The sequence below is a fragment of the Chiloscyllium punctatum genome, chromosome 9 (genome assembly GCF_047496795.1).
Source record: "Chiloscyllium punctatum isolate Juve2018m chromosome 9, sChiPun1.3, whole genome shotgun sequence".
NCBI lineage: Eukaryota > Metazoa > Chordata > Chondrichthyes > Orectolobiformes > Hemiscylliidae > Chiloscyllium > Chiloscyllium punctatum.
In genome coordinates, this window is record NC_092747.1 from 66768747 (window position 1) to 66791461 (window position 22715).

General features: G+C 40.0%; 1 protein-coding gene across 13 annotated transcripts in view; it reads right to left on the reverse strand.

The window, feature by feature from the left end:
• LOC140481473 (disks large homolog 2-like) overlaps positions 1-22715 on the reverse strand; it is a 956164-nt gene that overhangs the window by 336083 nt on the left and 597366 nt on the right. The window lies entirely within an intron of this gene.

Consider the following 22715-nt stretch of genomic DNA (forward strand, 5'->3'; position numbering starts at 1 on the left):
TATACAACACCAAGTTATAATCCTTTAAATTTATTAAAAAGTACAGAAACCTGCAACCCATTCTAAAAGATGAAAGACTTAACAGCAATCTCGGTTTGTTCAATATATCATTTAAGTTGTATGACATCATAAGCTTTTGCTATAAATTCTGTATCTTATTATCCAGCTCCATAGCTACCTGATGAAGGATCAGTGCTCGGAAAGCTAGTATTTCCAAATAAACCTGTTGGACTATAACGTGGTGTTGTGTGATTTTTAACTTGTTCACCCTAGTCCAACACCAGCACCTCCACATCATGTACTATATAAAACATAAATACAATTTTAAATAGAAACCAAATCTTTGGAATATTCAAGAAAACTATTTGACGCTTATTATAAACCCGCACCAGTCCATTTAAATGCAGATATTTGAAAACAAAACCTTCAAACTCTTTCAAGGATACAGCAGAAAATTATTTTTGGAAGAACCATTGATGACCCTTACAATATGCCTTCTGAAAACAATATGGAGAAGAAAATCAATCTGATATTTTAAAAAACCCTCCTGTGCTGATTTTCAGGAACCAGACTAAAGTAAATCCAAAGGAGCATCTTTTCTTCATGTCAATAAACCTCCTGAGGGAGCATGCATTTAGACCATGAGTTTAATGATGCTTTAAACTTCAATATCAAAAGCCTTTGACATGTTGCACTTAAAAAGGAACTTACCGTAAATAATAAGCAATTACTTTCACCTAATTTGAGGAAAGTCTAAAAAGGTGAAGACACCAGGAGGTTTCTGAGAGGTTGCTGGAGTCAGAAGTAAAATTGAAAAGGTCACAAATGCTTATTTTGAAAATATTTTATTGTGGTAATTATTGGAAGACCACAATTTAGGTGGTCTTGTTTGGTTATAAATTAAAGTTCCAAGGATATTTGTATTATTATACCTTTATACTTTAATTGCAGCATTTATGCAGGGATTTATGGCATAAATAAAGACAGAGGAGTGGATATTTTGGTAGTAGGAATGTGATTGTCCTTCCGATGTCTCCATAAAATCAGATTTCATGATGTTCGGTTGGCAACCTGACATCACAACTCCTGGCTGCATGCGGAAGGTGAGTGTGGCCTGAAATAGAAAGCACACCCATTTTCCACAAATGAGCAATTAACAAACTTATATCAACTGGAATTCTATGTGGAATGCAGATATGCATGAGCATTACATGAGTAGGGTGAGGAATCCTCAGCAGTGTGGACAGTACACCAAAGGAAAGGGCAAAAGCAGACCCAATCTATGAAAGTGGAGACATCAGTTGATTTGACTGCTAGAGTGATGAGGAGTTTAAAATGTTGTTTTTTGGAACAACTTTTAGAGGCGAAACACTAGATGGGAGCATGATTGATGAAGGGACTTGGAGCGAGGACAATCCTTGAAAGGGAATGGTACAACTTGGAAGTTAAAAGTCACTTTCCCCATGGGCAGTATGCACTCTGAAGGAGGAATTTCCACTAAGGAGAACAAGAATCAGAGAAGGGAAGCTGGTTAAGGACAGCTTCATTCTGTTCACTTGATGCATAAGGCAGTTAGTGCTGCTCAAAATATATAATGCTGCTTGGACCACTGTCACTAAGCCAATCCTCACCTACGGGAAGATGTGATGGCAGGCAGGAGTGTGGTGATTGGAACCAAGGCCAGTTGGATCTCATTGACTGTGGGATCCTTGACTGGATTGTTACCCTGGTCCAATCAGGGAACCCAGGTTGACAGGTATGAATAGGAGAGCCTCTGTGCAGTTATTTCAAGGAATAACCTTAATTAATCAAAAATGACTATTGAATTTGATTCTGGACTGCCCTTGAAATATTTGGACCTGAATGGGTTAAGGCTCACAATGGGAACTATTAATGTTTTTGGCCTTCTACCTAAAGAATGGCACCTAACAAGTTTAAAAAATATATACAGGTGATTCAGAAGGTCTCCTCAGTCCAGGGACAGACTTTGAGCGGGCTGTTCAGAGCTCATGCACTGTGAACATGTAAACAAAGGATGACATGGTGACACAATACCAACTTCTAAGCAGTTAGTTCTGCAGCGATGAGAGAAAATAGCACATACGTCAAGAGAATTTGCTAATAACTGTTGTCTTTGAGTTGGGGTTAGCCTTTCTGACATCATGTCTTTAGTTGGAAAGTTTGACTTGTTCAATCCTGCCATCGAAGACTGGGCACAGTATATGGGAAGAATGTGATATTTTATCTGGGCAAATATCATTGAGGCATATGAAAAGCAATGAGAAATCCATCTGACTGCATGTGGACCCGCTGCATTTTCAGTTACTAGGAACATGACTTTCCCTGAGGCACCAGATACTAAAATTTTTCAAGAGTTGACAGATTTAGTTATGGAATATTATGTCACCACACTTCCTCTAATATTGAAATGCTATTGGTTTTATTCAGACTTTGAGAACCGGGGAATCCATATCGGAATTTTTGAAAAGGTTAAGACAACTAGTAGAGGCATGTGCTTTTGCATGGTTACATCGCTAAACTCTCTCAGCATCTCATTAAGGACTAATCTAAAATCACATAATTAACCCTTAATGAGATGCTGAGAGAGTTTAATGACATAACCATGCAAAAGCACATGCCTCTGCCAGTCATCTTAACCTCTTCAAAAATTCCAATATGGATTCCCCTGGTTCTTGGACTGCCAAATAAAACTGATATCATTTCAGAATTAGAGGAGGCTTGGGGTTGTAATATTCTTTACCTAACTCCATCAACTCTTGAAATGTTTTAGCACCCGATTCAGGAAAAGTTAGACTCCTAATAACCAAAATAGCTGCGGGTCTGCAAGCAGTCAGAAGAATTACTCATTGCTTTTCCTCTGCGCACAAAAAAAATACTTTCTTTCCACATACTGGTCCCAGTCTTCATTGGCAGAATTGAATGAGTCAAGCTTCTCAAATAATAGTATACTGCCAGAAGTGCGTACCCTGATTCAAAGGCGACTGTGGTGAGCAAACTTTCTTCAGGAGCATACTGTTTTCTCTCGCCGCCACTGAAATAACTGCACAGAGGATTGTATACCAGCACCAAGTACACAGTGTATGGACTCAGACCAGCTAGCTTAGAGCCAGTCCCTAGAGTGAGGAGATTTACAGAAGCTCCTATCTATATCCAACAGCCAGGGCTCCCTGATTGGCTTTGATTAACAACCCCAATCAGGGATCTCATGCTAGACGCGATCCAGCTGGCCAACCCTGTTCCAATCATTACCATTTGGTTTAGCCTTGACCCATGTCCTCTGTTTGTCTAAGACCATAAATGCACACTGCAGGAGCTTCTTTTGTCAACAAGGCAAACAGAGGCATTGGTGGCTTTGGTAGATGGATGGAGAAACTGCTATTATCATTTGGAGTATATAAGAGGACTCTCCAGATACAGGCAGCTGATGTTCAGACACTGTCCTGAGATCCAATTGGCCCTCCATGCTTACCTGAGATGGTTAACAGACTAATGAAAACTCCAAGTACTAAGTATCTCTGTCATGGATCAGACCAGATCCCCTCAAAATAAATTAGGAAGAAAACCTAAAGCTTAACTTTAGGCAAGTGCCAGGCATTGCATTTCGGATGCAATTTGACTAGTCAAATTACCTGATTTGAAGCAAAATATACTTTATTCATATGCTGTAGTAAAAATACAACAAAAGAAAGAAGAAATTGGACTAACAACTTTATTGAAAAACTTAATAGAATAATAGATTATTTTACTACTAAACAGTAGCTGTTCCAATATACTAACATCCCATAAATACACCCATGGGAAAAGGCAAGTTCAGAAAAATAGGTTGTCTCACAGGCAATTCTCTAGTCCAGCAGGGAAAAACATCAAGAGAAAACTCAGAGTGAGAGAGATAGTGAGAGAGATAGTGTGTGTGTGAGAGAGAGAGAGAGAGAGAGAGAGAGAGTGTAGCAGGGAAGATGTACTGCAGCCTCCAGACCCAACAACCACTACTGAGAAACGAAAAATAAAACTTTGGGTTCTGTGGGAGCTTGATCCCACCCATTCAGGCTGCTTCAAATATTCAAACTTAAAAATTATCCGCAGTCTCATGAAGTGTTTACTCTAGTGGCTCTGAGTAGACTGCTCACCACCTCTGCCTTAAAGTGTCTCTTAAAAAAAAAGACAAAATACGCTTCTTAAAGCTATAGTATCATCACATCTCCTCCTCATCTTGAAACTGGCTCCAAGTCTACATGTACCTCCAGCAGCCACTGGCTGCTGGGATGAATCTGGCTTTGATAAGCATCTGCAATTTTTCAATGGCCATGTGTATAGAGAAGTGGGCAATCAAAACCGTCATGGCCTGTATGGACTCCACTACTGTCCTTGTCTGGCTACACATGCCTTCTTAAATATTTGCCAATTCGCATTCTTGACATCCAGTACCTTTAGAGTTTTGTCATCTGCATGGGACTTAATATTGGCCGAGAGTCCACTGAACCCCAGCGGTCTGGACATTCACAGTCTCTGGCAACTGGTCCAGAGTTTATGTGATGTGAAAGCATTTTAGGCATAAACCCACTGAGGTGTGAGTATCAGAACTAGTGGAAAGTGCAGAGCAAAGACTGAACAATGCCTGAAACCCCCTTGTCTTACTCAGGGATTAACTGTGTTCCCAAACAGATGGTTCCTGTTGTGGATAATAACTGTCTTGTTGCAGAAAACATAAGGTTTAGCAATGATCCTCTCTTCAGATGAAGTTGACAAAGTAATTGTTAGATTCCAGACAGAAATGTCCACCATTTAACCCACGACCCAATCCCTACCATTGAAACACATTCCACTCTTGGATATATGGTCACACAGTGATCAATAGATCTGCCCTATTGGTGACAGGCCAGCTCTACTTGTGGGTATGATGGGCCCTTTTTGACTTTGAAGATGTTGAAAGAATGATTAGTGTCCGGACTGAAATTATGGCCTCAAGGTTGGATAAATAATATACCAAGACTAACTCCAGCACTTGGTAATATCTTTAAATGCACTGCTTCTTTCCATCCACCATCCCAAAGACAATGCCGGAAACCAATGCTCACTGAGAATGAATGCTGGCTGCTGCTAACGATTGATTCATTTCTCAGTTCACATGCACATCATCCATGTACTCTTCACAGCCATTTGCTTACATTGAGAATTATGTATGCCACTTGCACATGAAGAAGGCTGTTAGCCTTTTGTGGCATTGTAGTCAGATCTTCTCGGCAAAACTGTTGGCCTCTTCAGCCACCTCCATTAAGGTTGGTTGGTCTGGCAGGAATTTCCCTTCTCACATCTTTGTCATGAGAATATGCCACGATTCAGTTACAGCCCAGAGGAAGTCACCCAGGGAATCATCACTTGGGTTTATCCAACCTTATACCTCCTTCATTGCTCTGGACAAGGAGTTGATGTTTACTCATTGCTTGTCCATAAGTGCAGTTGCTACACATGTGACTTACATGACATCAGAGAGAGTGTCATAAAGCTTTTAGAGCATGGAAAGAGGATTGTGATAGAGCCAGTAGTCAAACATGCATCCACTCTCATCTTATTTCCCAGCACTTTGCCAATGACTAAGTATGCTACGACATTTCAAGTGCACGTGAAATAGATATCGAGACAGAGTCATATGGTACAATAGAGACCATTCGGTCCAACCAGTTTATGCCAACCCTAATCCAAACTAAACTAGTTCCACCTGCCTGCACTTGGCCCATATCCCTCCAAACATTTATTATTCATGTACTTATTCAAATGTCTTTTAAACGTTCTAACTGTACCTACATCTGCCACTTACACTTAAAGTTCATTCCACACATGAACCATTTGATATAAAATATTTGCCCCTTAAGTCTATTTTAAATCTTTCCCCTCAAAAATATGCCCCCAGTCTTGAAATCCCCCACCCCATGGAAAGGACACCTACCATTTCACCTTATCCATACTGCCTAATGTTTTTATAAACCTTTATGATGTCTCCTGTCAACCTCCTGTGCACCAGTGAAAAATGTCCCATTCTATCTGGCCTCTCCATATAACTCAAACCCTCCACTCCTAGCAACATCCTAAATCTCTTCTGAACTCTCTTCACCTTAATAGTATCCTTGCTATAACAGGGTGACCAGAACCGGATACAGTACTTCAGAAGAAGCCTCACCACTGTCTTGTACCACCTCAGCATGACATCCCAACTCCTATATTCAAAGATCTGAGCAATGAAAGCAAATGTGCTAAATGCCTTCTTAACGAGTGTATCTATACATGACACAAACTTCAAAGAATTATGTACCTGAGCCCTTAGGTCTCTCTATTCTACAACACTACCCAAGACCCTACTTTTAATTGTGCAAGTCCTGCCTTTGTTTGTTTAATCAAAATGCAATACCTCGCATTTATCTAAATGAAACTCCATCTGCCACGCTTCAGTCCATTGACCCAATTGATCAAGATCTCTTTGTAACCTTAGATAACCTTCTTCACTGTCAACTATACTACCAATTTTGGTGCCATCCGCAAACTTACTAACCATGCCTTCTAGATTCTGACCGAGATCACTTACATAAATGACAAGGATCCCTGTGGAACACTGTTGTTCACAGGCCTCCAGTTCAAAAAACATTGTTCCACCATCACTCCCAGTTTCCTGCCAGTAAGCCAATTTTATATCCAATTGGCAAGCTCACTCTGAATTCCATCTGATCTAAGTATTAATTAGTTGACCTTGCGGAACCTTGTCAAAAACCTTACTAAAGTCCAAGTAAACAATGTCTACCACTCTGCCCTCATCAATCTTTTTGGTTATTTCCTCAAAGAACTCAATCAATTTGTAAGACACAATTTCACTCACACACAACTATGCTGACTATCTCAAAACATCCCTGCCTCTCCAAATACATATAAATCCTCTCTTTCAGAATCAACTCCAAGAATGTACCTACTACCAATGTCAGATTTTCAGGACTATAGCTCCCAGGTTTCTCCTTACATCCCTTCTTAAACAAAGGCACAATATTAGCCACTCTCCACTCAGCTGGCATCTTACCCATAGCTATAAATGATACAAATATTTTTGTAAGGAACCTTGCACGTTCCTTCCTAACTTCCCATTATGTCCTGGGATACACTAAATCAGGTCTTAAAATGCTATTAAATGTCTTGAGGATTCCTGCCTCTACCACACTATTAAGCAGTATTCAACCATCTGGGTGAATGAAATTTTCTCAAATCATCTTCTAAACCTCCTGCTCCTCACCTTAAAACTGTGTGTTCTGGTTATTGACACTTCTATGAAGGGGAAATGCTTCATCTTGTTTATGCTGTCTATGCCCCAAACTTCGGCCCAATAGCTTCATTCTCCTTCTCACGTTTTAACAAGCAATGTTGCTTTTCTTCAGCAATAATGGGCAGCCAAATTGCAAATGCTGTTCAAGAATATCTTTGCCATTGTCTTCACTTTTCAAATCTTATGGCAGAACATTCCCCCTTTTAAGGTCTGATCCCACCTTCACAGGACATTTTGCCCTCAACAAAAGGCTATAAATCTCCATGGCTGTTTGCTGCTTAATTTGGAATGAGCAATGAATTGGATAGGATCGGGCACACCTTATGCATTCATTTCAAGCAACCTGACCTCACTGCAAAATATAGATTCCAGGCCAGAACATCTGAATTTTAACAGTATAACAGCACCAGCAAAATGGCAAGTGCTTAGACTTTCACTCATTTTGCTATTGTGATGTTCCCTCCACCACAAATTATGTGGTCAGATAATGTAAATACCAAAGAAAAAGCCATTTATTATAATACAGCATAGATCTAGATACAAGGTCGGTGGCATGGCTACAATCTGACTTCACATTATCAACTGCCTTCCTGATAAGAGAATTCCTCCCAGTTAGCCCCCTCAGTAGCCCCCTCATGTTGATTGCTCACATACCTCCAGTATTGCAGTCTGCCTAAGGTGAATGCTACATCATAATGGCACAGTTTGCAACCCTATTCCTTGGATGTCATGTCAGTGCAAGATGAATTCAAAAGCTGCATAGAAAGGTAGCATGCAATATAGCCATTTTGATAAAGTTAAGAGTTCCAAATTTTCTTGATTTTATTGTGTTACACCAAACGTTTCAATGCCTCCAATTTTTCATGGGAGAACAGGAGGTTACACAGTGATAGCATCCCTCCTTCTGGACCAGAACCTCTAGTTTTGCATCCCAAGCCATGTAAGGGACATTCATAAAATGGTCAAACAGCTTGATTGTGAAATGTAAATCTGTAATACCTACCAAAACATATGGCAGTACGTAGAAAGAGTGGGAGAGTCTTCTGGTTAGTCATCCTGCAAAAGGTAATGGCAGAACCATGACAGATTTTGCCCATGAGTGTGAACCAATCCAACTGAAATCTACACCTCAAACCTAGCCAATATTGGTCCTGCAACCAATAATTATCTTATTGCTGTCTTCTTGTGCAAGCTTGTTGCCATGTTTACTTACAATACAACAGTTACTACATTTTAAAACTATTGCAATGGCTATAATGCAACATAGGACTTTTAATTTTATTAGTTGTGAAATGTGGATGTTGTGCCAAGGCTGGCATTTATTATTCATCCATAAACTGAGTGATCATTTCAGAAGGAAGTTAAGAATTAATCATGTTGCTGTGTGGCTGTAGACAGATGTGCACCAAACTGGTCAAAGATTGCAGCTTTAGCACTGTATCCTAAACTTGACCATTTAGAAGTAAGTTTAGGAAATGCTTCTCATATAAAAGTTAGAAATCTAGAACTCTCTTAAATTTTAGATCTTGAGATTTGCATAAGCAAAGGATATCATGGGCAACGTAGTAAATCTGAGACTCATGAAGTGCATGGTATCGCACTGTAACAAGCTGAATGCTCTTACCACTGTTTTTCTGTTTGACATCACTAAGTGATATTAGACCATAAGATCTTAAGAGTTAGGAACAGGAGTAGGTCATGTAGCCCCTCAAGCCTGCTCTGTGATTTGATAGAATTGTGGCTGATTTTACATTCCTCATGTCTACTTTTTCCTGTGTTTTTCCTATAATCCTTGATTCCTCTACTGATGAAAAATCTATCCACCTTAGCTGTAAATATACACAAAGACTTTGCCCCCACAGCTGTCTTGTGGCAGGGAATTTCAAAGATCCACAACCCTCTGAGAAAATAAATTCCTCCTCATCTGACTTAAGTTGGTTTCCCTTAATTCTGAAATGAAGCCATCTTATCCATGAGTAGAAGCAACCGCCCAGCATTTATCTTGTCAAGCCCATCAAAAATCTGATATATTGTTAATGAGATCCACACCTACCCCCCCTCTCCTCCGTCCAAGGCCCCAAAGGATTCTTCCACATCCGACAGAAATTTACCTGTACCTCTACCAACGTCATCTACTGTATCCATTGCACCGGATGAGGTTTCCTCTACATCGGGGAGACAGGATGGTTTCATAGAACATCTGCACCAACCAACCCAACAGCCCCGTGCTTAAACACTTCAACTCCCCCACCCACTCCTCCATGGATATGCAGGTCCTGAGCCTCCTCCATCGTCAAACCCTTACCATCAGACGCTGAGATTCTGCTCCTCGAATGATGCCTGACTTGTTGTGTCTTTCCAGCACCACTCTAATCTCTACTCTAATCTTCAGCATCTGCAGTCCTCACTTTCTCCATACCTCATTCTTCCAAACTCCGTGAGTGAAGTCCCAACCGTTTAGCTCTTGTTCATAAGACAATCCCTCTATACTCAGGATCATCCTAGTGTCTAGGAACTGCCTCCAATGAAATGATATAGTTCCTTAAATAAAGGGGCCAGAACCACTCTCAGTATTCCAGATGTGGTCTCACCAGCACCTTGTACAATTACAGTAAGTCTTCTCTTCTCTTATAGTGCAAAATCCCTTGAAATAAGAGCCAACATTCTATAAGCCTTCCTGATTATCTTCAGCACCTGTGTGCTAGCCTGTGTCTTGTGCATACGTACCCCCAAGTTCCTTTGTGTTCCACTTGCTGCAGTTTTCTCCACTTAAATAATACCCTGTTCTTTTGTTCCTTCATAACTTCACATTTTCCCACATATAGTAAAACAACTGTATAATGCTAAAGGATAATCCAGAGAATGGATTCTACCACCATTACAGGATAAGTCTGGACAGAAAAGATAATTCTTTGCTTATTTTCTCCACTATTGACCATCTCCTTCAGCCTCTTCCTTGTCTTCTTCACTACTACTTTCAACAAGCGTTCAAAGCTCATGAAGTGTTTTGGCATTAAGATTAATATAATCTATTTAGCATTCTCTACTGATGAATCACCTTTTCCAATCTAGCCAAAACTATGCCAAAACTTCCCTCTATCCCAGATTTAGTTTTATGGCAATGTCAGAGTCAAGGCAACTTCCATTGCCAATAAATTTGTATTCCAGACTTCCCAATAAAAAAGCTGAATTCAAGTTCAATTCAAGTTGAAGTGTTTAAGCACAGGGCTGTTGGGTTGGTTGGTGCAGATGTTCTATGAAACCATCCTGTCTCCCCGATGTAGAGGAAACCTCATCCAGTGCAATGGATACAGTAGATGACATTGGTAGAGGTACAGGTAAATTTCTGTCGGATGTGGAAGAATCCTTTGGGGCCTTGGACGGAGGAGAGGGGGGGTAGGTGTGGATCTCATTAAAAATATATCAGATTTTTGATGGGCTTGACAGGATAAATGCTGGACGGTTGCTTCCACTCATGGATAAGATGGCTTCATTTCAGAATTAAGGGACACCAACTTAAGCCAGGCTTGGGATGCAAAACTAGAGGTTCTGGCCCAGAAGGAGGGATGCTATCACTGTGTAACCTCCTGTTCTCCCATGAAAAATTGGAGGCATTGAAACGTTTGGTGTAACACAATAAAATCAAGAAAATTTGGAACTCTTAACTTTATCAAAATGGCTATATTGCATGCTACCTTTCTATGCAGCTTTTGAATTCATCTTGCACTGACATGACATCCAAGGAATAGGGTTGCAAACTGTGCCATTATGATGTAGCATTCACCTTAGGCAGACTGCAATACTGGAGGTATGTGAGCAATCAACATGAGGGGGCTACTGAGGGGGCTAACTGGGAGGAATTCTCTTATTAGATTACTGACTCAGTAATATAATTGAAGTCATGAAATTTGCAACATAAATAAAATCTTCCCATTACATATGCTACCAACTATTTTGAACACCATTCTAAAAGCCCATGAAATAATAGGGAAAATAAAAATTCCCGACCTGAAATCACATGAAGACATTTTACAAATTTCTTTTGTTATCAGCACAGCTGCTAAAGGCTTAAAAGTAATGAGGTAAAAATTAGTTTTTGGTTGGATTCTAATACCCAACGGCTTTGAGAGATTTCTGATCCGACTTTACCTTGTGCAGCTCCAGCTTAATCTAAGGATTGTGCTTGCCCAAAAATTCAAGCCTGCACTGGTGTTCCGTCTTTCAATTTACCCCGTCTGGATTCTCTTTAACTTTGTGTGTCTGAAAAGCACTCTTAGAGGTTCCACTGTTTTCCGGTTTGCTATTGCTCTGTGTCCCTTCAATCGTGAGCTTTTCCTTAACTAAGAGTAATCCTTGCACTCTCAGTAAGTCTTGTTAACTCTTAATTTATTCTATACATAACTTCTTGGTATACATAAAACTGAATGCAGCTCTCTTCTGCATCTCTTTAGTCTCGATCATGTTTCTCTCTACTCTGCTAATATCAGGGTAGATCCTTTATATTGTCATTATTAACATATTTATTTCCCGTTATACAATATCAACAAATAATACTCAGCATGTGCAACCTAACAAATCAGCCCAATATTTATCTGAAATTGGGCCTTATTGTGATAACCCTGATTTTGAAACAGAGTTAAAATATGTCAATAGTCGTACTGCATGGACAGCTTACTAATTCAAAGGGTTTCAATTTAGGACACATGCATTGTAGGTAGCAACCTTAAAGTAACACTAGGATAAATATATAATGGCAAGACTCCTCAGAGAGTCGATTGTCACTTGCAGTGGCTCTCAGGCGTACAGTATAGCTAGCAGTATACAACACCTGGTCATCCTGGTTCCAAAGTAATGTTTAAAGAAAATGTTATAATCAGGTGAGGAGTGGTAAATCGGATTCCCTCTTTTTAACACCTAATTTGTTGGTTTGAACAAATATTATCTTCTTTAGAGCATGCAGCTTATTTCAAATTAAAAATGCTGTTGAGCAGTTCAAAATAAAGGAGCTAAATACAAGATTTTCTTGAGTGACAGGAAGAGCAATTTTATTAGAGTTGATGAAGTATGGCACTGGAAAAGGCACAGAGGTCAGACACCATCTGAGGAGCAAGACAGTCGACGTTTTGGGCTTATTCCTTCATCAGGACTGAGGAAGCGAAGGGGACTGAGAAATATTTAGAGGGGGTGGGGCTGGACGAAAGGTAACACTGAGAAAAAGAGATAATAAAAATGCAACATCAAATACACATAACCACATACACAGGTAATAAACTGAAATGGGGAGAGTGAATTGTAGAGATTGGAAGAATCAAAGCTATACCGTTTAGAAGTTCTTGGAATCCTAGAGTTGTTGGATTTTTAACCCAAGATTACAGTTGTTTAACGTTTGTGGTTCTCAACAATGGCAAAGATTATAGGTATAGCTGAATTAAAATTTCTTTTACAGCATTGATAAAGGTCCTTTGACCAATCTTGTCCATGCTGGTTCTCAATGAATGGTTGTTTCCCCAGTTCATTTAGAATATATCAAGTGTTTTGGAACAGGTTTTATTCTGCCATATTTTAGCAATGTTCCAAATTCAGTGACAAAATTACAGCACTCTGTCCCAAATTCAATTTGGGATATCAGGCCCTGAATGACCTTCAAGAATTTTGCACAGAGGTGCCAAAAATGGGTGAAGTGCTGTAAAAGTGTTTATCTGGAAAATTATTGTCACAATTCAGAAAACAAATTAGATTAGATTAGATTAGATTACTTACAGTGTGGAAACAGGCCCTTCGGCCCAACAAGTCCACACCGCCCCGCCGAAGCGTAATCCACCCATACCCCTACATCTACATTTACCCCTTACCTAACACTACGGGCAATTTAGCATGGCCAATTCACCTGGCCTGCACATCTTTGGACTGTGGGAGGAAACCGGAGCACCCGGAGGAAACCCACGCAGACACGGGGAGAACGTGCAAACTCCACACAGTCAGTCGCCTGAGGCGGGAATTGAACCCGGGTCTCAGGCGCTGTGAGGCAGCAGTGCTAACCACTGTGCCACCGTGCCGCCCACAAATCTTGCATGCAATTCTGATTGAGAATGTCTATTTATCTGAGACCCCAAGTTTCCTGCAGGAATGAGTCTACCAATGATAGAGTGACAGACTCTTTGTTTGTCTCAGAAGACAGGCCCAGATTTTATTTCAAATTGTGGGCCAGAGATCGAGAATCATTAACAAAGATGGAGTGGTTCTATCAGGAAACTCAAAAGCATGGAAAGGCCCAACGGTATTAAAGCTGTGAGTGGCTCCACCCTAATAGAAACTCTCAACTAAGATAACACATGATCTCCAAAATGAATAACCTCATTGCTGCATTTTCTGGTTTGAGATAATAAGCCATTTTAACTCGTGCAGATTCAGTGAGAATTATGGAAGTAAGTAAATTTGCTGAATGCATTGAAGATGGTTTTTCTTTAAAACAAGATGTTTAAACTCCACAAGGGAGCAGGGAGTTCTGAAGAAGAGTCAAACTAGACTTGAAATATTAACTCTGTTTCTCTCTCCACAGATGCTGCCAGATGTTCTGAGTGTCACTAACATTCTCTATGTTTATTTTATGCATTCATTGTAATCTTCCAAAACGTATTCTAACCAGAAATGGTATTAAAGGATTAGGAAGTAGTATTATAGGATTAAAAGGCTAACTCTGAAACTTAATATTTTTGTACACTAATATATAAAAGTATTATTGAGTATTTGTTACTGAAATTGATTTGAAATCTTGGAATAACAATTTCAATTTTATAAAAATTTTGAAATGCTGACTAAGATGCTGGATACAACCTATCCACAAAACAATTGACTCAAAGTTGATAATTTCCAAAACAGAAATCTTAAACTATTGGTCCAACTTAAGTACTTTTACCAGTGAGTTGCTTTTCTAACCTCAAAATATTTGTTGCAATATTTCTTTTTAAGACAAGCTATCAACTGGAATTAATCAAAATCCAATCTGTAATGTTGTGAACCATTTCATTATTAATAGCCTTTTGAAGATTCATATTTAAACAACTGTGAACTGTGATTCATTCAGAATGCTATGGAGAAATCAGCCCGAGGTTAAGCTAGAGTAAATCTTGTTCAATTATGGTTAGGGATTTATCAGGACAGTTGATGAACTCCCAGGTAAAATGGGAAAATCAAGTACAAGAATGGAGTTTATTGCACTGGGTTACTGATGGGAAGATTACAGTGAAATGAGGCAATTCCAGATCGAAGGTTGGGATCTTCTTGACCATAGAATGGAACAGAGACCTTTGGGAAAGGGGATTCTTACAGACTCTGGTTACTCTGGTGTTGCCAAAGAGCGAATGTAGGGCAAACAAGGGTATGGTCATTCACAAAGTCATGGGCTCTAGGGTGGGGACATTAATATAGAGGGGTTTAACAGAATCAGGAGTATGACGGGTCAGAGGGGCACAGTAAAGCAAAAGGAAACAAAGAATGGGGTGGTAGACGGTCATCTTGCACCTCAGGTAGAGCCTGCAAATCACACAAAAGAACACAAAGTTGGAATTAAAATGTAATCTTGGGTTAAAATCAATTGCACAAAAAAGACTGACACTGCAGCAAAATGGACAGAATAACTGATAGTTTTACCCTTTGGGAGACAGAGTAAAAGCTTTAGAATTACAGGCCCTGCTACCAACAGCTGCAATAATCATGACTGCAGTGATTCAGTAATGTCACTTACTTGGCTTCAATTTGTATTTCATCTACAGGTCATTCATTATCTAAAAGTGCACATTAAAAATATGGTGTGAAGCACTTATAACCATTGTACTAGACATGGTAACTGTCCCCTCCTTGTCATGTTAGCTTAGCAAATGCAGTCAGACAAATGTCCTTAAAAGTGTCACCTCAGTTTTTCATATCAGAAATATATTCCACAGCTCGGATATAAAGACAATTTTTCACAGCTGATAATTACTACACTGAACTGTAAATATGCAAGAAATTGTCTGCACTATGCAAGATTGCCACTTCTTTGATGCAGGGAGTGTGGTTGCTATCTGAACTGTATCATCTGCTGTGACAGGACTGGGGTCATAAGGCCTGGGTGACAATTCCTTTCTGTGGCCAATAAGGTCACAGCTGTTCTGAATGCTTATGCAAGTACATTGTTTCAAAGACCACCTGTGGGGAATGTGTATAGTTCCCAATCTTTGACTTATAAATGCATGCAGGATGTCACTGAAACCATTTTAGTCAGATCATAGTTGTTCATATCCATGATGAAATAATCAAGCAGTAGGGACAGCGGCATTCTCTCAGGTGCAGGACACTATCAACTGCATCCATGTTGCTTTGACAACTCAGTACCACCAATCTGCAGAGTTGACCAACAGCAAAAGTTTTCCTTTCACCAGTGTTTGAATTATATGTGACCGCTGATGTCAAATATTGGAGAACTATTTCAGATATCCTGTGAGCAGGCATGGGGAGCACAGCTCTGTGTTGCACAGACTGCAGTATTTGGGAAATTTTAGACACTCTTGAATCCTGGATGATCACATTCATAAAAGGTGTCTCCAGTTTGACCAGCTTGCGCATCGGCCAGATACACAACAATGAACCACAAGACTGAGAGTTATGTGCATAACATATGTGCATGCAGCCAGCCTACAGGTTAAGGAAGTACAATTAGACAATAGATGAGTGACCATTAGTTAGAAGAAAGGAAGCATCTTACTCAAGAACAGATTTTCTATTTGGTAAATATGGCATCAAGCACTTATAACCATTGTACTCTGCATGCTGGTGATTGCAATGGCTCCTTGGGGGAAGTGCAGTCAGAGGCCAATTGCATAAGTAGGGAGCATAAAGAAAGGGAGAACAATAGCAGTAGAAGTCTCAGTCGCAACAGGCATTTGTTACAAACTCCAGGGTGATGTGACCCTGGGGCCTGAAGGACATACTGAATGGCTGAAGAGCACTGAGAGGGGAGAGGGTACAGTCAGAGACTGTGGTTCTCATTGGGACAAACAACCTAAGTAGAAAGAGGTCCTGCACTAAGAATTTCGGGAGCTGACAGAGGAAATTTGGCAAATACATTTTCTGGGACAAAATCTTCAAGTAAGATCTGAGGGGAGATAGCAGCAAGAGGGTGTCAAAAAGGATGTGCTGTCACTACGTTGATCAAGTAGTCATTTTCTGCAGTAAGGAGAATGACATCTTGGAAGATTTCTCAAATGAGGTGATATGGGAGAAATATTTTAAAAATGTCAGCAATCACTTTACTGAAGTGTACCATAGGTCTGAACTCATCAGGGAGAGATAATCTCAAATCAGCTAATCTCAAAGAAATAAAATAGTAATTGCATGGTATTTTAATTTTCCCAATATTAACAAAGTGTGAAAGGCATAGAGTGGGCAGAATTCTTAAGTGCCCAGGAGAGCCTTATGAGCCAGCACATGTGAAGTTCTACAAGATAAGAGCAATTTTAGCAACTTTCCAGTGCCACACTTTTTGACTGACTCTCCAGCATCTGCAGTCCTTACTTTCTCCTAAGGAAGTAAAAGTAAGTTTATGGCAGATACCGAGAGCTCAAAACAGCCGATGCCCTAGAGAAAGGTAGAAAACTTCATGGAGTGACTTAAAAAAAGTAATTTGGAGAATACAGAGGGACATTTAAAACAAACACTGCAGGGGGTAAGGTTAACGGGCATCCAAGCGTGCTTTATGAATACATTAGGGCAAGAAAACAAGGGAGAATCAAAGGCCTAATAGGGGGTAGGGGTGTGTGTGTGTGTGTGTGTGTGTAGGACCGTGCATGTGTGTGTGGAGCCTTTCAACTCCACATGGAAGAGGTTCCTGATGAAGACCGTATGCTCGATATGTCAAATCTCCTGCTTCTCCAATGCTGCCTGACCAGCTGTGCTTTTCCAGTACTTTTTGACACAGAAGAGGTTTTACATGAGTACTATGCATCAATATTTGCCATACAAAATGGCAATGTCATATAGGAATTAGGGATGGGAACTGCATTTACTTGAATAAAATAGCATTAAGAGGATGGAGGTATGAGTGATTTCCTTGGGCTTAAAAGTGGATACATCCCCCAGCTTCATTTTCAAATCTGCTCTGGCCACTGGAAGGGTGCCAGAAGATTGGAGAGCAGCTAATGTTTTGGTACCATTATTCAAGAAGGGTGATAGGGTTAAACCAGCAAATTACTGACCAGTGAATCTAACACAAGATGTGGGGAAACAATAGGAAAAAATTCTGAGGCAGAATAAATCTCCTCTTAGAGAGACTGGATTAATCAAGGATGACTTTGACAGGGGGGAGATCATTTCTAAAAATTTGGCTGAACCTTTCAAGGAGATGAGAAGGTGTGTAGAATAGGGTAAATAGTTCATATGTGCTATATGGATTTAATTAAGACTTTTGACATTGCCTTGTGTGGAACTAGGGTGGCAAGGACACAGAGTGTACTCTTGAGTGGGCGACTTCAATTTCCATTGTCAAGCATGGTTCAGCAGCACAACTACTAACTAAGCTGGTGACGTCCTGAAGGACACAGTTGCTAGACTGAATTTGCAGCAGGAGGTCAGGGAAACAACATGAGGGAAAACCATTCTTAACCTTAAATTCACCAATCTGCCTGCCATACATCCATCTGTCCATAACTGTACCAGTGGAAATGACCATTGGAAAGTCCTTTTCGAGATAAAAGCCCACCTTCACATCCATTGTGTAGTGTAGCACTCATACAGTGGTTAAATAGGTTAGACTTTGAACAGAGCTGAAAATGTGTCGCTGGAAAAGCGCAGCAGGTCAGGCAGCATCCAAGGAACAGGAGAATCGACGTTTCGGGTATAAACCCTTCTTCAGGAAAGACTTTGAACAGATCAAGCAACTAAAGACAGGGCATCCATGAGGAACTGTGGATCATCAGGAAGAGCAGAATTATATTCAAGCACAAATCTGTAAACTCATGTCCCTGCTTTACCATGACCATCTAGCCAGAGATTAACCCACATCCAGTGAAGAGTGCAGGAAGACATACCTGGAGTAGCACCAGACATATCTAAAAATTAGGTGTGGACCTCGTGAAAATAATAACATAGGATTATTTGTATATCAAACAGCATCAACAGTGAGTTTTAGACAGGTCTCAGGTGCATTGTTCCTTGAAAGTGGAGTCATTGGTAGACAGGGTGGTGGAGCTGGCATTTGGCAAGCTTGCCTTCATTGGCCAGTGCATAGAATATAGGAGTTGGGACATCATGTTGAGCTGTACAGGACATTGTGAGGCCACTTTAAGGATACTACTTTCAACTCTTGTCTCCCTACTCTAAGAAAGATGTTGCTAAACTTAGAAGAGTTCAGAAAAGGATTTACAAGGATGTTGCCATGATTGGAGGGTTTGAGCTATACGGAGAAGCTGAATAGACTGAGGCTTTTTTCCTCAGAGTGTCAAAGGCTGAGGGGTGACCTTATTGAGTTTTATAAATCATGAGGGGTATGGAGAGGGTGAATAACCAAAGTTGTTTTCCCTGGGTAGGGAAATTCAAACCGAGATGGCATAGGTTTAAAGTGAGAGGGGAAATTTTTAAAAGAGACCTGAGGGACAACGTTTTCATGCATAGGGTGGTATGTTTATGGAATAAGCTGCCCCAGAGGAGGTGGTGCAATGACATTTAAAAGGCATCTGGGTGGGTACAGAAATAGGAATGGTTTAGAGGGATATGGGCCAAATGCTGGCAACTGGATCTAGATCAGTTTAGGATTTCTGGTTGGTGCAGAGAAATTGAATTGAAGGGTCTGTTTCTGTGCTGTACAACTCAATGACTCTACAAATGGATCAGATATAAGCTCTGCAGTCCTGTCACATCAAGTCAGGAATGGCGATGGACAACTAAACAATTCACTGGAAGGAGAGGCTCCATAAACATTGTCCTTCTCACTGATGGGGTAAGTACAGCACATCAATGCAAGAGAAAAGGCTGAGGTATTTCTGACAATCATCAGCCAGATGTGTCGAATGAATGATCCAGCCAGTCTTCAGCAAATTTGAAGCAGTCTGCATATCAAGAAATGGCTGAAGGCAATGGACACCACAAAAGCTATGGGACTTGAAAATATTCTTTCAATGGTACTGAAGACTTGTGATCCAAAATCTATTGTGCCTCTAATTAAACTGTTCCAGTTTAGTAACAACACTGGCATTTACCTGACAATGTGGAAAATGACCCAGGGACACCTGTATACAAAAAAGAAGATAAATTGAACACAGCCAATTAATTTCTCATCGGTCTACTGTCAATTGTCGGTAAAGTAATGGCAGGGGACATCAACAGTGTTGTCAAGAATCAGTTGCATAGCAATAACCCTACTCACTCACGCTCAGTTTTGATTTCACCAGGACAAATCAGTTCCTGTCCTAATTGAGGCCTTGCTCCAAACATGGACAAAACAGCTGAACTGTAGAGGTGAAGACTGTCCTTGTCATCAAAGTCACATTTGACTGTGTGTATCCTCAAGGAGCCCCAACAAAATTAGATTAAGTAGGAATCAATGAGAAAACTCTCTAGTGGTTGGAGTTCTACCAAGGACAAAGTAAGATGATTGTTGCTATTGGACATCAGTCATTTCAGATCCAGAATATCCTTGCAGGAGTTTCTCATGGTAGTGTCCTATACCCAACCATTCTTCAGCACTGACATTCCCTCTATTATGAAGTCAGAAATAGGCATGTTGGCTGACTATTTTGCGATGCACAATACCATTTGCAACTCCTCAGATACTAAAGCATACCTAATTACAGTAAGACTTGGACAATGCTTGCCCAAGACTGGAATCGGACTTGGGACCCTGGTGCTGTGAGGTAGCAGTGCTAACCACTGAGCCACCATGCCTTTGTCGAATGCCTTCAGAAATCCAGAGATACCATATTCTCCAGTTCCCCGTTGTCCAAGGTGCTCATGATGTCTTCAAAGAATTCCAGTAAAATTGTTATATATGGTCTGCCTCTCATGAACACATGCTGTATCTGCCAAGGGAATTTCTATCCAGATGTCCTGCTATTTCTTCCTTAATGTCTTTCCTCACTACAGAAGGTAGGTTAATGAGTCCATAGTTACCAGCCTTTTGTTTATCTCTTTTTTTAAAAATATTTGTTGTTTTTCAATCTGCAGGAATGGCCCCAGAGTCCAGTGAATTTTGTCAAATTACCAGGAATGCATTTGCTATTTCACCTGCCATCTTTTTAATAACCTGGGATGCATTCCTTCAGGGCCAGGAGATTTGTCTGCACGACAACATCACTATCCACTCCATGTCACACACCATCCTTTATTGCTGGGTCAAAAACATGGAATTCCCTCCATCACGGCATTGTGGGTCTACCTATACCAAATGGATTGTAGTGGTTCAAGAAGGCAGCTTAACACCTCTTCTCAACTGCAACTAGGAATGAACAATAATTGCTGGTTCAGCATGAAAACCCATCTCCCTTAGATAAAACAAATAACTACTTCACTGGTGGTTCAGCTTTGACCTTTGTGCTCAAGCTATTTGCTTGTTTTTTGAACTCAGAAGCTTATTACTCAAGCAAGTTTGTAATCAACAAAGCCACTGATGACACTTCACATTGAAGATCTGACAGTATTTCAAAATCCTATGTATTAGGGTTAATTTTGTGAGGCTACTTTGCTAGCTGCTAATATGTATCATAAATGCAAGAATGTGCTTTCTGAGATTTTTCTATAATTATGACCAGTAATTTGAGAAGACTGTTAGTGTGAACTTCCTACTTTGTTTCAGTTAACACCAATTAATTCAGTCATAGAGCTAAAGTAATAAAACTAATATGGGCAGAAGGTTCTGGTTCGTTTGTAATGGACAAAGCAAAAACTAAACTTGTCATGCATTTTAAGTACTAGAAAAGAGTTCATTTATCATTTAATATCTAAAAACTTAGAACTTGAGTAAAACAGTGTAATTATTTGAATTTAGGAAACTGACATATTGTAAAATATTTATAGAGTACAAAATACTAGCGATAAAAAAGTACCGAGGCCTGAAATTATTTGCAGCTGTTGGCGAGTATTATTCTAAAACATTATGATTCTACCACTTTGCAATTTTGTCCAACATGTCGCAAAATGTGCTTTACATTGTTGCCATCATTCATCTAAATTTGGCACTAAATGGAATATTGTGCTTTTAATTTTAAAAACATGAAAGCTACAGGTTTGTTTTCTTCTTATTCAGAAGAATGAGACTCATTCAAATCATAAGAAAATAGAATTCAAATAAAACAGCTGGCTTTTGTTCTCCTACAAACAGGTATCCAAATGTATTGAATGCACTGCCTGGAAATGTGCTGGAAGCAAGTTCAATTGACATATTCGAAAGGGCAATGGATAATTATTTGAATTTAAATGGTATGCAGTGAAATGGAGAAAAGGCAGTAGGTAACAGAACCACTTCAGCCATGATGGGCGGAATGGCTTGGTTCTGTGCGGTAACAATTCTTGAGTTTCTGTGAAATGAAACCTTTACACTCCTGCCACGCTGCAAGATTAAACATAGGTATTGTTCCAATTTGTACTTACGCAATGTTGAAACACAACAGGTTTAAAACAATATTATTATTCAATGTTGGCATTCCTCTTGTTATGGATCTGGCCAGATCCCCTCAAAACATTTCAGGAAAGTAGCCTGGACCCTAACTTTGCTCGTTGTTTTAAGCAGGTATATAGTGGAAAAAGGAGTGATGCAGCCGGCCCAATCAGTTTTAGTTTTAAACAAAACAGAATTTATTTGCACGATTACCAAATGAAACACAAACAAAATAGAACAGAATATGGATTAACTATTTAAAAACCCAATCGACTCTGTAGCAACTTAAAGATGCTGTTCTAAATATTTGCGACACCCCAATAAACACCCCTTGGCATAAAAGGTAAAATCAAACACAGAGTCTAACAGGAGAGAGAGAGAGAGAGAGAGAGAGATGGCTGATAGATTCGCATGGAACACCTTCTTCCATGTAGCTGTTTCTTTGGATTCCCAGCTAACAACTGACCAGCAGCTCTGAACAACCAGACTGCAAAAACCAAAACAAACCAGAGAAAAGCTGAGCTGGGAGAACTCGCCACTCCCCTTTCAATGTACAAGTATTGTTTTAAAAATGTGAACGTCTTTGCCTGAGGCAGTATCTGTTAGATAGAACCAAATTGGTTCTAAAACCCATCCAAACCAGAGACATTGGAATCTATGTTTTTTACGACCACTCAGGGGAAAAAAAAACCAAGGACAACATAACCTTGTTAAAGAAGCAGTATCATCACACTCTGGACCATCTGTAATGCAATTCAGTGGATCATCAAT